Genomic DNA, 15,021 nt, shown 5'->3' with positions numbered 1-15,021 from the left:
TCAAGTGGACAGCGTGCGACCCAAAGGCCTCGGCAAAGGCATGGCTGCGAGAGTTTCCAGTTGAGCAGTTGTGGAGATAAAACAACTGTTGTTTGTGCTCTGTACTGTGATAATAGGCTGTGTTGGGGAGCAAAAGGAGCTACACTTGACCCTCGACCCACACTCGTTGCGAGGGAGGAGGGGGTATTTTTAGTGCCTCACCGGTGTGGATCTGAACAAACAGAAAATGGCTCAATACTGTTACCTCCTCCAGGGTTTACAAAGGAGTTCAGAGAAAAGCAAAACCTTGTTGTGTTCATTTATCCTTTCAAATCCTTTGCTGCTCTGCTGGTATTGATTCCTCTGCAATAAATCTTTTTGCTCCAGTCTCCACCTTGCGTGGAAATGTCTCCGTGCACGCAGAAGAGGAATTTACTTCCCACTGGACTGGCAGGTTAACTCCCCCACTCAGGGAGACGTGAGACAGACATGAGCAAGACTGCCACTTTCCAAACTCCCAAATCTGATCCACAGCTTGACCAGCAGTGACCCCTGAAGAGCCACGTGCACATGGCCGCTGTTCAGTTGACAATGGAGTGTGTGGGTTGGTCATTAGGGAGTAATCATATAAACCACATTGAGCCTGATTGTGTGATTCATCTTCGAGCAAGACAGCACAAGTGATGTGTTTCCATCATCACAACCCACTGACTTCTCTCAGGCCAACATGAGTTATCTGAGGCCTCACAGATTATTCCAGTCATGACCTCCTTAACATAAAGCTGCATATCTCAGTCCATCTATGACACGTAAACTCTGACTGAATTTAATGGGCAGGTTGATTGTCTTTAAAGAAACCCTAAGAAGTTAGGTTAAGTATGAACATATGGGAAAGAGCCCTAAATTATTATCCGTCCACATCTGAGCTCAAATATCAAAAGGGCTGTTGGCTCTCCACTCTCACTCCCATACCTTGTCCATGTTATACAATCAAGGGTGTTGACAGTTTAATATATGTGACTTCAAAATACTGTTTGGATTTTCATTTAAGCAAAATCTATCACTTTAAGAAATCTGCAAAGAAATCAGAAACACACATCCCAATGGTTGCTGTTTTTTAACATGCAATCCTAGCTGACTGCTTTAAGAAAGCGTACGCCTGGCTCACATTTTATGGCAAATCCAGCAACACAGACTCTGGAGCATGATTTCACTGTGATACCAGAACATTTCAGTCTTATCACCTCTGTGTGTTCCGTGTGTTCTGTGTTGATTTTACAAGAATCAAAAAAAAATCTTCAGAAGCAGAAGCACATTCTCTGTAACAGCTATTCTGTAATGAATAAACAGCATGAGTCATTATCAGTGACACCAGCTTTAACAGGAAGCAGGTATCGATTTAAAATAATGGATAAATTAATCTCTCTAGTTCCCTTAACAGCATCATCTCCAACTATGAGACGTTCACCTTTGAACCTCATACTATGGAACAGCTCTAATCCTTAAACTATTCCTTATGGGACTTTCTCGAACTGAGTGAAGACAGGAAGGATATGATTTAAGTGTTTTGGTTTCTGGCTGATACCCAAAGGGAATGTGGTGAGTCTTCGTGCTGTGAGGCTGAAATAGCAAATCTCATACCAAACTAAGAATTAAATGATGCGCTGGGTCTCTCCAGAGAACTGCAACTCTGGTTTTGCTTTATTTACTATATTATAATATGTTTCTTATGTTCAGTTCAGGGTGTGTGAAAGTGGAAAAAGGAATGACGCAATGTTTTCTCACTATGGCAAGACACACACTTACTAAAACACAAATATATAAAACAAATTTAAAAAAAACACATCTTAGCCTCATTTTGTTGACAACAGCTTAAGTGCTGATCCCTTTTGACCCAAGCTTCAGAAACAATTCAGGCTGTCCACCTCGAGGAGACTCTTTTGGCATGTCACATTGATTAATCTCACCGTTTTCCCACTGCAGAGCAGGCAACATCAAAACATTGTCTGGATTTGTTCACGGGGGCAGGAAGGTAAGATGTTGGCAGCCACCCAGACCACAGTAAGTGATGGAATGTGCTGCACTTCATATCTGATTCTGGTTCTGGTATTGAGCAGGGAACACGGAGGAAAAGGCAAGAGACGCTACCCAGAGACCAGAGAGCCACACCAGGAGACGGCTCAAATGAGCAGAGAGGGAAATCGTTTCCAGCATGAAGTGTGCACAAGAAACAAGAGCACATTCTGCTCTGCGTACAAAGAAAACCAACGAAAGGCGGCCAATGAGGACCGGACAAACAACCAACAAAATGAAGAAACAGTAACATGTTTTGCCTTATTCACTACGTATGAACATCCCTCAAAACGTCAACAACAGGAAAGTGTAAGATAAACACTGCGCACATGCTGCTTTTTCTGTTGCTATAGCAACTCTGAAAAAAAGAGTAATTCAATTTTCCTCCAGAGGTAAAGAGCTTGTTTCGAAGAGGTCAAAGAGGTCATTAAAGGAACTGACAGTGGTTCTGCTACTGGCACACTGTTGGGTGTACTTGGGAAGATTTAATAAACTCTCAACTTATCCGTTTAACCCGGCACATGCCTGAAAGTTGGAGAGCGAAATCACCCATCCAATTGTGGCTCAAAGCAACATGGGAGTCGATGTCTATTCAATAAGCTGTAGATGTTTCCTGCCGCTAACAGGAAGGGATTGGTTCTGATCCTTCCCGTTCAATTGTGTATATAAACATTGTGTATCTGTACATATACAGTATGTTTGTGTGTATAATAGAGAAAGACAGAAAGGGCGCACGTGGTGTGTACTAACGTGTGTTTCTTTACATGGCAGCCAATAAATTAAAAATGTCTTTATTAACAAGTCATTTTGTCACAAAGTGGGTCAGTGGGCAGTGAGTTTTGCTGCCCCACCCCTCCTCTCTCTCTCTCAAAAAAAAAAAAAACAGTTTAAGAGTGAGGATGATGTGTGTCATTGATCTGCTTATTTTTATTTTTTTTTTTCTTTTTCAGATTACTGACTGCTACTGATGACTGCCCTTGGACGAACACTAGATTTGCTTAATTGCCTGTGTGCTTGCGCAGACCCTTGGCTGCTGCTGATCGAATTTTCTTAGAGGAGTGATGCCTCACTGCTCCTTATTACTTTTCCTTTAATTATTCAGAAATTGCACAAACTGAGGTAAGGTGCGACACAGTGCAATGTTTAACTTGTTATTATTGTGCTCAAGGGATGCCTGTATCATTTCTGAGGGGCTGACTTTTTCCACTTGTCTCAAAAAATAATTTGATCACCTGAGAATGTTTGTGTTTGTTCATGTACTCTAGAGTGTGCACACACGTGTGTGTGTGTGTTTCTGGTTTAGGTGTTATGAGTTGCATGGCACGCGGGGCTAAGTGGAGCCCAGAGGCGGTATTCAAACAGACCGTTATCGCTGCTCCGTTACAATCCAGAGTGACAGCTCTTTGTAGTGGAAGCTATTCTTAGCGCCCCTGGATCCATCGTGGGGATTTGCTTGAAGCGGTGCCTGCAGAGCTGCACAGGACCTTCGTGGTCACTTGATGGGTGCTGACACCTAAGCTCCTCCTCACACCTGTCGTCCACACCACCACGGGCCATCGTCCAGCTAGGAGCCTCCTGATCATCCCTCCCTCTTTAGTTCTGTCTCTTTTGTTTGCACGCTCAGTCTGTCTTTCTGCACTTTAGGCTGTTTCTATCTGTATGTTTCTTGTCTCTCCCTTTCCTCCTGCACTAAACCCAAAGAAAAAGAAGGGAGCAAAGCAAAACATAAGCAAAGCTATTGTATTTCTCCTCTGTCTCTCTCTATCTTGCTCCCTCTCTTGCAATCATCTTGTTAGATCATGTATACTCAGGAAACCACAAAAGGCAGAGATGCACTATATGAAGTTGTCCTTCTTCCTTTCTCATACATCAAGTGTTTCTTTCGTTCACCCCTCTTTAACCTCAGTCCTGCAGCATGTCAATTATGCATAGCTCTATACCATCATGGATCTATCAAATGCATTTTCAAGTGTTTGATAAAAAGGTTTTCCTCTTTTCAGTGTTAAATACTTGACAGTTTATCCAGAAAACACAAATCAAAAAGATCAAAGCAATTGGTGTCCGATACAATACTAACATTGGTCATCAGCTGTGAGGATGTACACTTCACCATGTCAGTTGATCTCTGTCATGCTGCTTCTCCATTTTTGTTATTCTCAACTGAACGTCTTCACCATATTTCTGCAGTAGCCACAGTTACCACAGACAGAAATCTGAATGTTTGCAGGCAGGATAACTCAGCAACCTGAATTTCCAACACTTGACTTAGCAAGTTACAGATCAAAGAACGAATGTTTGTGAACAGAGAAAGCCCTAAAGTGCTTTGCAGGCAGCCCTGTTATATATGTCTGCATGACCTGGATCAGAAAGCAGTTTGAAAGTGTAACTTTCAAAGCACAAAGACATCACCATCTTATTATTACTTTCCATGCGTCCAGGACTATAAGGAAAATTATTGGGGGGAGAGACGGGGTCAGAAAAGGAGGAGGGTATTGTATTTTTTGTTCTGGCTGAAGATACGGTAGTCAGACTTTTATGGGAGAGCAGGGGAGGGTCTTTTGTTTTTTCTTGTCCTTGATAAATATTCTCTTTGCAATATAGTTAATTAAACAGTTATATAAAGAAGTGAAGAGGTGAAACATACGGTTTTACTTCTTTCACCACTGCAATAATTTTCATACTGGCCCTTATTGAGTTCTAAAAGTTTCTTTTCTCTAAAAACCCCAAATCACTTTCTTGTTAAATATTTCTGCAAGTGCCCATTTCTTTATTCTGATGTGTCCATCTTGTTCTTCCTTAAATCACTGAGTCATTCATTTTTAGTCCTGAACTATGAGTAAAACTAAGTAACTTATAAAGACAGATGAACTGACCTGTCTTCAGGCATCACAGGCACATAAGTCATCTGTAACCATCTGTTATTACTCATCTCTGTAACTTGCTGCTGACACCCTGACAAAGCACAATTTCACAACACAGCATTAAGTCACTGTAAGCAGCTTTTTACAGTGTGATATAACATCAAAGGTGACCATTTTAAACAGCTTTTGATATGATTTTCTGTAACAACAATAGCGAAGCCCCGGTTTCGTACCGTGTGTGCTCAAGCCTCAAAGACAAATAGCAAGTGAGATAACACTGCATGATGCTGATGCTGCTTGGCTCAAGCCACAAACTTGTACTTACACAGAGAAAGGAAGGAGAGGGGAGTAACCTGAATATCAGGCCATCCTTTGTCACACCAATTCTTTTATTATAGAATCTGTATCCAACAATGGCAAAGCCATGAAACAGTGAAAGTTCTTTGACAGACTTGGGGATGCTGGAGCTGAACAGGGTGTACAGCACTGACATACAGTTCTCAGGAGGGGGTGGAAAGATCAGAAAGCACTCGTGGCTTTCAGCTTCCGCCCCTTGAGGCCAATCACGGTCTGAGTAATTTAGCCGGCGGGCTTTTTTAGACTGCACAATGCGCTTCATGCATACAAGGGTCAGACATATACTGTATGCAACCTGTTAGAAAATGCAACCCTAAACCCTGTATTATCATTCAGTGTTTTTAAGCCACATACATAATGGATCTTGTGACCATGAAAAGTTCACCCTGCTGATTGTAGCAGCACTTAGAAAGCAGAGGATTACTTTATGCACCACGAAACTGCACTAATGTGTATTTTGTATGCATTGAAGCACCTGTACCGCCCGCTAATGTTTGCAAATTACCACTAAAGACAACACATGGCACAAGGCATCACTCATTCATGGAGCGCACCTGTATGCACTCCATGAATGAGTGATGATGAGGAGCATCTCTTATATCACTGCAACAGATGTGTTGCGGTAATAACGAACATGTTTGTTTAGTTATGTGTGAGAAGTGTTTACCTAACCATAGGCACATTTATTAGCCACACTCTGTGCAGAAGAATACAAGATGCACAAGGGACCGAGGGCCCACATGTTGTTGTTGCAGTTGCATGATGCTGCCCAAGTAGGTCTAATTAGGATCAAAATCACTCCTGGACATTTAATTCCCATAACAATTAAATTCTTATCTATTCAGTGTTAAAGAACACAGAGAAGCACTAATGTGTTTATTCTGCCTGGTACATGATTAGACACATTTTTCTAATATAGGCACAGCACAGGGTGCCCATGGTTCATTTGCAGCTGCCTTAAAAATGCATAAAGTTTTCTTGTCTTGACTACGTTTCACAATTCTGCTGAAGAAAGGAAATACTTTGCACGAAGCGCGCAGAATAACTCAATTATTAAAAACAACCCAACCATGGATAAGATGATCCATTGCTTTGGCTGAAAATGAAAATTCAGGCTGAGCTGCTGTTGTGGACACACTGACACCTTACAGCAGAATGCAATGCAACATCACAGTTTATAAAATCAAAATTACTTTAAAGTTAAATCTCAGCTGTCTGACATAGTGTCTTCAAAAATACATTTTTATTTTTCTCAAATTTAGTAATTTCCTGTATTATATTATATTATATTATATTATATTATATTATATTATATTACATAATATGTTTTATTATACTTTACTTAGTACATTACTCTGCACTAAATAGGATGTACAGAGCAAGATGTGTCTAGACTTTTGTACAATAAGTAGAATATATTTGTATATATATTTGTTTGTTTGTACGCTGCGATAACTGATCTCGCAATTTAAAAAATTTCAGAAACTGTGCAGTTGTGTTTCACCAAAGATTAAAGGCCAAGCCGAGGCCGATGAACAGATATTTTGTAATCTAAAACCCTTCATTACTGTAATTGTGCACAGCGCACCTTGACATTGACTTAACACGTGTGGGTCTGACAGACTGGGCAGCAGACCAAGTGCAGACTCCAGATAGAGGATGGTCCAGATAACACGGCAGTTGAAAACGAGCGATAAGTGACACTAACTGCAGTTGCTGGAAACTCTGAGAACATTTCCAGAAATTTGAATAAGTCTCAACATGTACCAAGCGAAAAATCACACGCTCATGGTGACCGATATGTGTCTGAGGCTCTCAGCAGTAAGTTGATCAGTCCCATAAATCGCGTTTCGCTTAAAAACAAACGCATGGTCTTCCTATAAAGTCAGGTTTTAATTGATATTTGTGCAAAGATCTGTTAAGAATTACTGCGTCTACGAATGTTTTTTTGTTTGTTTTTTTCCATGTGAGTGATGACATTCAGCTCATTTGAAGCACATGTGGAAATTCCGTTCAACTAGATAAAATAAATAAAAGGCGAATTACCGTTGACAGCACGGGATTACGCTGATTTCCCCAACCTGTACTTCAGTGCTGCTCATCTTCTGAGCAGCATCTGGCAGACAATATTTCCTCTCAGCTCAAGTGGCTCCGCTGTAATCCAACTTTTAAAATAAAATTACCGCCTGCGTGCAGCTTCGGGAACAAGTCCGCTGTCCTGTCAGCGACTGCAAAGAGTGTGAACTGTCTGTGGTTTTAAAGAAAAGGCTTTAAAATGGAATTAAAGTTAACAAGTAAAGTACACGCTTTAGGTGTGCGAGCGCGGTTGGCACCATTGGCTGAGTGAGCGCGAGCCGCACCGCTGCTTTCTTGCGCTCCCCGTACCCGTGTGACGTAACAGGGAGAATCTGGGGGGGGGGGGGGGTCTAAACCTCGGGCCAGGAATAGTGTGTGTGTGTGTGTGTGTGTGTGTGTGTGTGTGTGTGTGTGTGTGTGTGTGTGTGTGTGTGTGTGTGTGTGTGTGTGTGTGTTGTGTTTCTCGTAATAAATTGACATGTTTCTGATCATAATGGTTTTTTTTTTGTTTGTTTCTTTGTTTTTTGAAAGTAGCCCCTGACTTGACTTCTGGTGTTATTATTTTTAAAATAACATTTTTTAATATAATGTACATTTTTAGGCAATCAATTAATGTAATTTGAAATACTCATTAAAGGAAAAGCTTGAAATACGCTTATTTGCTCTCTTGCCAAAATCGACACCACTTTCATCTCTGCATGACAGATTGCAGCCACCAGCAGCAAAGTGAAGCCTTGGTGAAACTCCAGGACAAACGTGGACACACAGCCCAGGATGTGCACACAGGCACATGTATGTATATGCACTTGAAAACATGGGGGTGACCCTCTAACAGTAAGATGAAGAAAAAGTGGTAGCTTCACCAGAACTGAACCAAGGATGGGGAATACAGATGACAAATAGCAGAATTTAAGACAGACCCTTGTGGCCACAAGGATGCGGAAACCATGAATTGGTCTTAACTAAACTTAGACTGTTGACTGGAAGCAGGGTAAAGCAGCTACCCCAGCCCTGTCCAAGGGGAGCAAAGTCTCCCTACCAGCACCTTGCTTTCTTGAGCTAGATAAGAATATTAATCTCACTCTCATATCTGCATGGTAAATATGCATGGAAACAGCTAGCTTAGCTCTGTCCGAACGTAATAAAATCCACCAATCAGCATCTCCAGGGACCCGGCTGCTGGATCCTGGCTTCATATTTACCACACAGACATGAGAGTGGTATCAATCTTCTCAGCAAACTCATATCAAGAATGCAAGTAATTGAATTTCTTGTGGAACTACTTCTTTAAAAATTTATGATTTATAAGAGATTGTGTGTGTGCATGTGAGATGTCCTCTTACCACCATATTAATAATATTTCTGTAGGGACTTCATAAAGCCAAACTATTTTATTATAACTTTTGACAATATTATATTTTGAGATATATTTGTGTTTGTGTGTGTCTGTGAGAGACCTACCATCTCCAAACTTCACTCCAATTTCACAAATAGTTTGTTGGTTGACTGAACTTTGTCCCGCTCTCTCCTGGCGCCTTGTATCTCTAATGTGCCCTCAGTTGTCATTTTACAAAACTGTTGTGTGTCTTTACCCTTGGCAAGGCCATTTCACTTCATACACTGAGCAGAACTAATGCTTTTATTAAATAGCTTTGGGTGCAGGAATAGTTCTTTACTGCAAATGAGGGTTGAATTTTGTGTGATCTCTACTGAAATGTCAAGCTGAAGTAATCAATGCTTTCCTCAGTGATATTCATCCCCGACTGAATCTGAATTTATGCTCTGAGCAGGGGATCCATCCTGTGAGAAATGTGGATTGCGCTGTGGCGTAAGGTCAGATGGATGTGAACACAAAGGATTAGACTGAGCAAGCTACTGAAAATGCATTGAATACTGTCAGCATTTTGTGAATAAATGGGGAAATAGTTTTCCCATCACAGAGCCTCACAGTATATTAATACTCAGTCTGGGGAATTTCTTGGACGCTTAACCAGCTAATCAGTCACCTTGCCTTGCAGTGACTTTGACCGCATGTCCCACTGTGAATAAAATCCCGTCCTTACAACACTTAAATGAGATGCATGTACAGAGTGCTGTATGCTGCTGTAGTGAATCCCCCAACAAAACACTGTGTTTCTTCTTGCAAAACACACACATACTTTTTTTTTTAAAAGAACTTTGCTCATAAACAGGGTTCAAGGACCTTCTGCGTGTGTCAATAAGCTCTGCAGGGCTGAAGCAATGATCTGCTGAACAGAGCTCTGCCTCTAATATAATATTGGAAAACAGTTTTCTGCCATTTATTTTATTTATTGTATTATTGTATGACCTACTTTATTATTCTGCCTTCTGGTCATGCATCTTTTTGCATCTTATTATTTTTTTGTTTGTTTGTTAGGTTGTTGTTTCAAACTTTAGCTTTATTCTCATTTATTTTTTGACCTTTCTTTGTAATCTTAAAGCACTTTGGGCTACATCTTTCCATGAAACGTTGTTATTATTAAAGTGGTGCTTTAGATCTATTAACCCTTTCACCTCTTGTTAAACAACCTTTCTTTATTTACTCTAAGAAAAGCCATGAATTGCCAATAGTAGTGAACAGTTTCAGCAGATCAGATTTCTCCACCTACACATTCTTTTTTTAATCAGCCATGTCCTGTAGCAGCTGTTGTTGAAGATGCCTGGCTTTGAACGAGGCAAGAAAAGGCAAACAGCAGCTTCTGTGACTTTTGTCCTCTTGCTGTGAAACATGAGATATGCAAGAATAAGACTAGACTGAGCTGTGATTCTAAAAGTGCCTCGAGCTCTCTGTGGCTACAGTGTCACACAAAATGTGATGATATCCTCCACTAGGAAGGCATCACTGCCTCTATACCGAAAGGCTTTTAAATCAGGTGGAAATAAGTCAGGAGCCGGATATATATGTTTTCCACCCCCTGGCCTCTGAGACATTATATGTAACAGCATCTGATTTAGCCTACGGGCACATTTACAGGCTCTATTTGACTCTAAATAACAATAGTGTCTTGCTTAACCACTATTTGATCATTGCACCATCTGTATCTTTTTTTTCTAGAGGCCATGAGCTATAAAAAGAGAAATGTCTGATAATTTAACAACACCAACAATAAGACATATCCCCCCTTCTTTAAAACAGACCCATGGGGCACATCTATTCACATATGCAAGAGTGTTGCAGCTGAAAATAGCAAAAGCCATTTAGTACTACCAAATGACAGTGAAAGTGTGTGTGGGCGTATGTGTGTTGGATGTGTATGGGAGGGGTGGGGATCAGTCCCCAGAGCATCCAACAGAGGGAGCCAGTGGACCAATGCCAACACACTGAGAGACACAGCTGAATTAATGCCAGTAATGAGATGCATAACATTATGAAATATTAAAATACAGCTCTCTGGTGTCTTAAAAGACACACACAAAAAGATATAGTTGTGATTTTCTTGGTGTTTCCCTCTGAAACCACTCGCCCACTCTTTTTCTCTGCTCTCTCTGCAGGATGCTATCTTCACATTTTCTAGGTCTGCTATCTAGTCACATGACAGCACACAAATCTGTCAGCAACAGTATACAAGGTAAATATTTGAGGAGAGATTAGCCTCGTTGCAAAAGCTAGAGTAAACACTGTATGTATAGTTCAACGAATTAAACCACTGACATAGTCATAATGATTTCTGGTTTTGGAACATGACTAAGTTCATGTGGCTGCAACAACTGTTGGAGTGTAATACAGTCCGAACGCACCACTGTACACCTCCTGTGCTACCTAAACACATAAAAGTAAAAATAACTTTCCCATGTTGTTGAGGTATTCATTTACATCAGAATAAATAGATTATTCAGATTTAACCTGTGGGGCATACTGCTGCTGCAGAGATAAACTTCTCATCAGACAAGGTGAAACATTTCTGCTGAACATTGCTTACTTCCATGAAAACTTAGTTAGAATAGTGTTTGGAACACTCTGTGCTGAGGTGAAAAAGGTCTGCACAAGCAAGCTGGCAGTGGGAATAGACAGGTGAGAGTGCAATACGCGGCAGTGTGTGTTTGAGTCAGTCATGGCCTGGTCTCTGGTCCCCCTGGGCCCTCTGAGACAAGTTTGTTTTCAGAGTCTGGTCACGCTCTTTGAATCTGGCCATTCAGCTGGCATTCGGTAGGATCGTATTTTCCATGCCAGACAATGAGATCAGTGCGCTGTGGCATACAAACATTCTTTCATAGTATTAGACCTGATTTGAGGCTTTCGTTGTAGGGACTTCTTTTTGTTCACAATATACAGTGATTGGCCAGAAACATCTTGGGTTTCAAAGTAATTACTGTACATGTGCTATATGTGGGGCACATGAGGCAACAATAAATGCCATCCTATAGATGTTCCACGCTTCACTTCCTCATTATTCAACATATTATCTTCTATTCAAGTATTCTAGGGTTTTAATAGAGGAAGCATCAATGAGGGCTTTGTCAATGTTTCACCATAAAGCTACATGTCATTGAACTGTGATGATCTGAACGTCACTTAAGGCTCAAGTCATGACTTTGACTTGTTTAACGTAAGTTTACATCTTTTCCTTTTTAACACGCTCTCTGTTTTAGAGGCTAAATGAGAGAAAATAAGGTGCCACCCAAATTAATGAATTTTGACCACTCTCACTTTGAAAAGAAAGAGTCCATAGTGGCCGTACCAGAGCCACTGTAATGGAATGAGGTGAGTGAAAGGAGTTGCTGAGCAACACGTAATGGAACAACACACATATATCCCCAAACCAGGCAACTTGAGGCAACGTACAAATAGCCAATCTGTGCATGTTTCCATTAAAGCATTTCCCTGCGCACATGAGAAGGTCTGAGTGTTCTTCAGCCAGCTGTCCATCAGCGGTAATGGCAGAGACAGGCTGATAGATGTACAGTCATGTTGAAAGGCTATCAGCTCTGTTCTCACCTATGACAGCCAGCTGGCTAGAGTATGATTCTCCCTGGGGAGGCCACTACAGAGACCCGGGGTGGGCGGCACCGCTTATCACACGTCAGCTCTCCCCCCACAGGGTTAAGTGAAACTACAGCACTCTCTCTGAGTGCTGGCTGGGTTCAGAGCTTTTTATGAATGATGTTTGTCATTTATAAGCTTTATATAAACTTATAATGAACAAATATAATGTAGGTATGAGCAGATTTGAGGATATTCTAAAGAGATGTTAATGCATTTTCAGTAATTGTAACTTCTCCGATGAACCTTCGTGGAGCTACTAAACATTGCTTTGAGCTTGACAGTGATGTATTCTCAGTTTATCCTACAGGTTTTAAAAAGGCTTCATAACTCCAACAGCTGAGCTTTTCTTCACCCGGAAAGGAATTCTGTAATTCAAACAAATATTGTATAACTCAAATATATAATATTTACAACAGGGTCTTGTTTAACTAGCAGTTACTGTCATGTGTCAGCTATAACAACATTATTCAGTGGCTTTATTGTGAGGATCCTGAACACAGAGACTAAACCTTGCTTTGCAACAATGTCTCTCGGGACCAACATGAACTTCCAGCAAGTTTAAAGCCCCTAAAAACTTGGTGTCAAATTCTGCACTTTTCTCATTGACAGCACTGAGTCTAACACTCATAAGCTAAGCAGGCAGTCACACCTGTGTTCATGTTATATTTCAAATGTGGCGTCACCTTTTATCAGCTGAACCATGCCCACTTCGAACCAGCGACAACAGCAGAGATAAAAGCACAAAAAGAAGAAATCTTTAACGGAGAATAAACAGAGCTCTTCTAACTTTGGCAGAAAATGTGTTCATGTTGGATCACATCACTCACAGTAAGAGAAGCTGACAGAGAAAATATGTTTTTGTGGCCTTTAAAGTTCAGTCTAACCCCTTTCTCTACCACTCATGTGGAAGTTAAAGAGAAAGTGAATGTTAAATGTTTTCACCTTCCAGGTTCCCAGTTTAAGGATCCACTGCATTGCAGAGTGTCTCTCTGGGATCAACCCATATATGAACTTATGTATAGATTCTTTTGTGGATGGCGAGCACTGACAGGGCTACATATTGACAGGGCAGCTCAAACAGTGTGTATAATTATTCTGAGAACAGCGGCAGGTGTTTATTCCTGTGGACTACAGTGATACAATAGAGCCTCGCAGCTCATGTCACAGACTTGGACCATGTCCCTGAGTGTAAAAATAGCCGTTTGACGGATGGTGTTATCTCCCTATTCACACAACTACTAACCAACAAAGACACACTCTTTTACCCCCCACCCCCCGCCCCCGTCCCTCCTTGACGTTGTAGATTTCAAGCCAGGCCAGCTCTCTCTCTCATCCAGCCAGGTTCATGTTACAGATTTCTGTGAATTATTCACCGAATAATGCTGAGGTGATGTGAAAGAGAATCCAAACCAGACTCAAAACTCCTCAAAGACCTGAATTGTGGTTAAGTGGTTTATTGGTCTCCAATAAATTAAACAAACACAGGCAAAATAGCAGCCCAGCAGGATATTCCCTTTCAAATTCATCAAACATAAAAGCTCCTTCTGGCAGCGTTTGACAACAACACAGGAGATTTCAAAATGCAGTGTATGATTCAAAAGTTTTTGTTTCTTTCCGTTTTTTTATTTTTTATTTCTGTGTAATAAAATGTGGAGCTTTAGAAGCATGTAACTGTTGTACAGAAGGAGGTTAACATTCACGAAGAAATCATAACAGGATGAGTTTAGTTTTCTATTCATAAGGCTCTCGTGATTAAATTATTCAGTCCTTCCAATGCATTTCACAGTCCATTGCAGACAAGCTGCAAAGTGAGTGTCTCTGTTAACAAATAATTTAGCAAAACATTAGGCAGGTTATGTACTTTGGGAAATATGAAACATCAACAGTTTGCAGAACTGGGTCCATTATTATTGCCCAGATTAATTAGAGTCTCGGATGGATGAGATGGATGGATTTGTGAGAGGTAACCACCCCTACCATGTTGCTGCTTTAACAAACAAAACAGTTCTGCAAACAGCTACTGCATATTCTGTCATCACAGCAAAATTAAAACAATCAAATGCTCAGTTAGTGGTTTAAATTCTCTGTCAGCACGATTTGGTTTTAATTTTGCTCCAAGATACATTTTCTGACAGTTCAAAACAGCAACATTATCCCATAACTGCTGTACTGACTTAAAACGTGAACATTTACTCTGTTACTCCAAGTGGCAATTGACCTTAAATTCCCCTCTCACCCAAACGCAGCTCAGCTGTGTCACTGAGCCAATGCTTGACTTAACAGGCCCTGTGAAAATGAGATTACTGAGAGTATAATTATGTGTGAAAAGTGGAAAGAGCAGATAAAGGCACAAAATTATTAAAATTCAGAATATTGGTAATTAATTCCATAATGAGCTGATCAGCAGTGTCCTTCAGGAGATACAATACACACACACGGAGTACAATAAAATCCCTATTCCAGACCTGTTTGAGTACTGTCTCATACCACACAGCTCTGATCTTAATACTTAATTATTACTGTTGTACACCTGAACTCTACTCTCTGATAGCAGTTTTATTTTCATGTTATTGTTGTGTTCAACTGGCATCACAAAGCTGTAAATCATCTTGAAAGAGATGTCTGTCTCAATGCCTTTTTTTTTTATTAATCTTGAGCCTGTGTCCATAT

The 15,021-nt window shown here is 40.7% G+C and overlaps 1 protein-coding gene across 2 annotated transcripts in view; it reads right to left on the bottom strand.

Moving 5' to 3' along the window:
• gcgra (glucagon receptor a) overlaps positions 1–7,593 on the bottom strand; it is a 34,332-nt gene extending 26,739 nt beyond the window's left edge. Inside the window, exons 1-2 of one of the 2 annotated variants that reach the window (XM_041063000.1) lie at positions 7,317–7,593; positions 4,926–5,004 (exon numbers count right to left, since the gene is read on the bottom strand). The gene's annotated coding sequence lies outside the window, so the exon portion shown is untranslated. The remainder of the gene's footprint in view (positions 1–4,925; positions 5,005–7,316) is intronic. The other variant, XM_041062999.1, reaches the window with a different exon arrangement.
• Between the last annotated feature and the right edge of the window lie 7,428 nt (positions 7,594–15,021).

Source organism: Toxotes jaculatrix, chromosome 18, assembly GCF_017976425.1.
Source record: "Toxotes jaculatrix isolate fToxJac2 chromosome 18, fToxJac2.pri, whole genome shotgun sequence".
NCBI lineage: Eukaryota > Metazoa > Chordata > Actinopteri > Toxotidae > Toxotes > Toxotes jaculatrix.
This window is presented reverse-complemented; position numbering and strand designations above follow the sequence as displayed.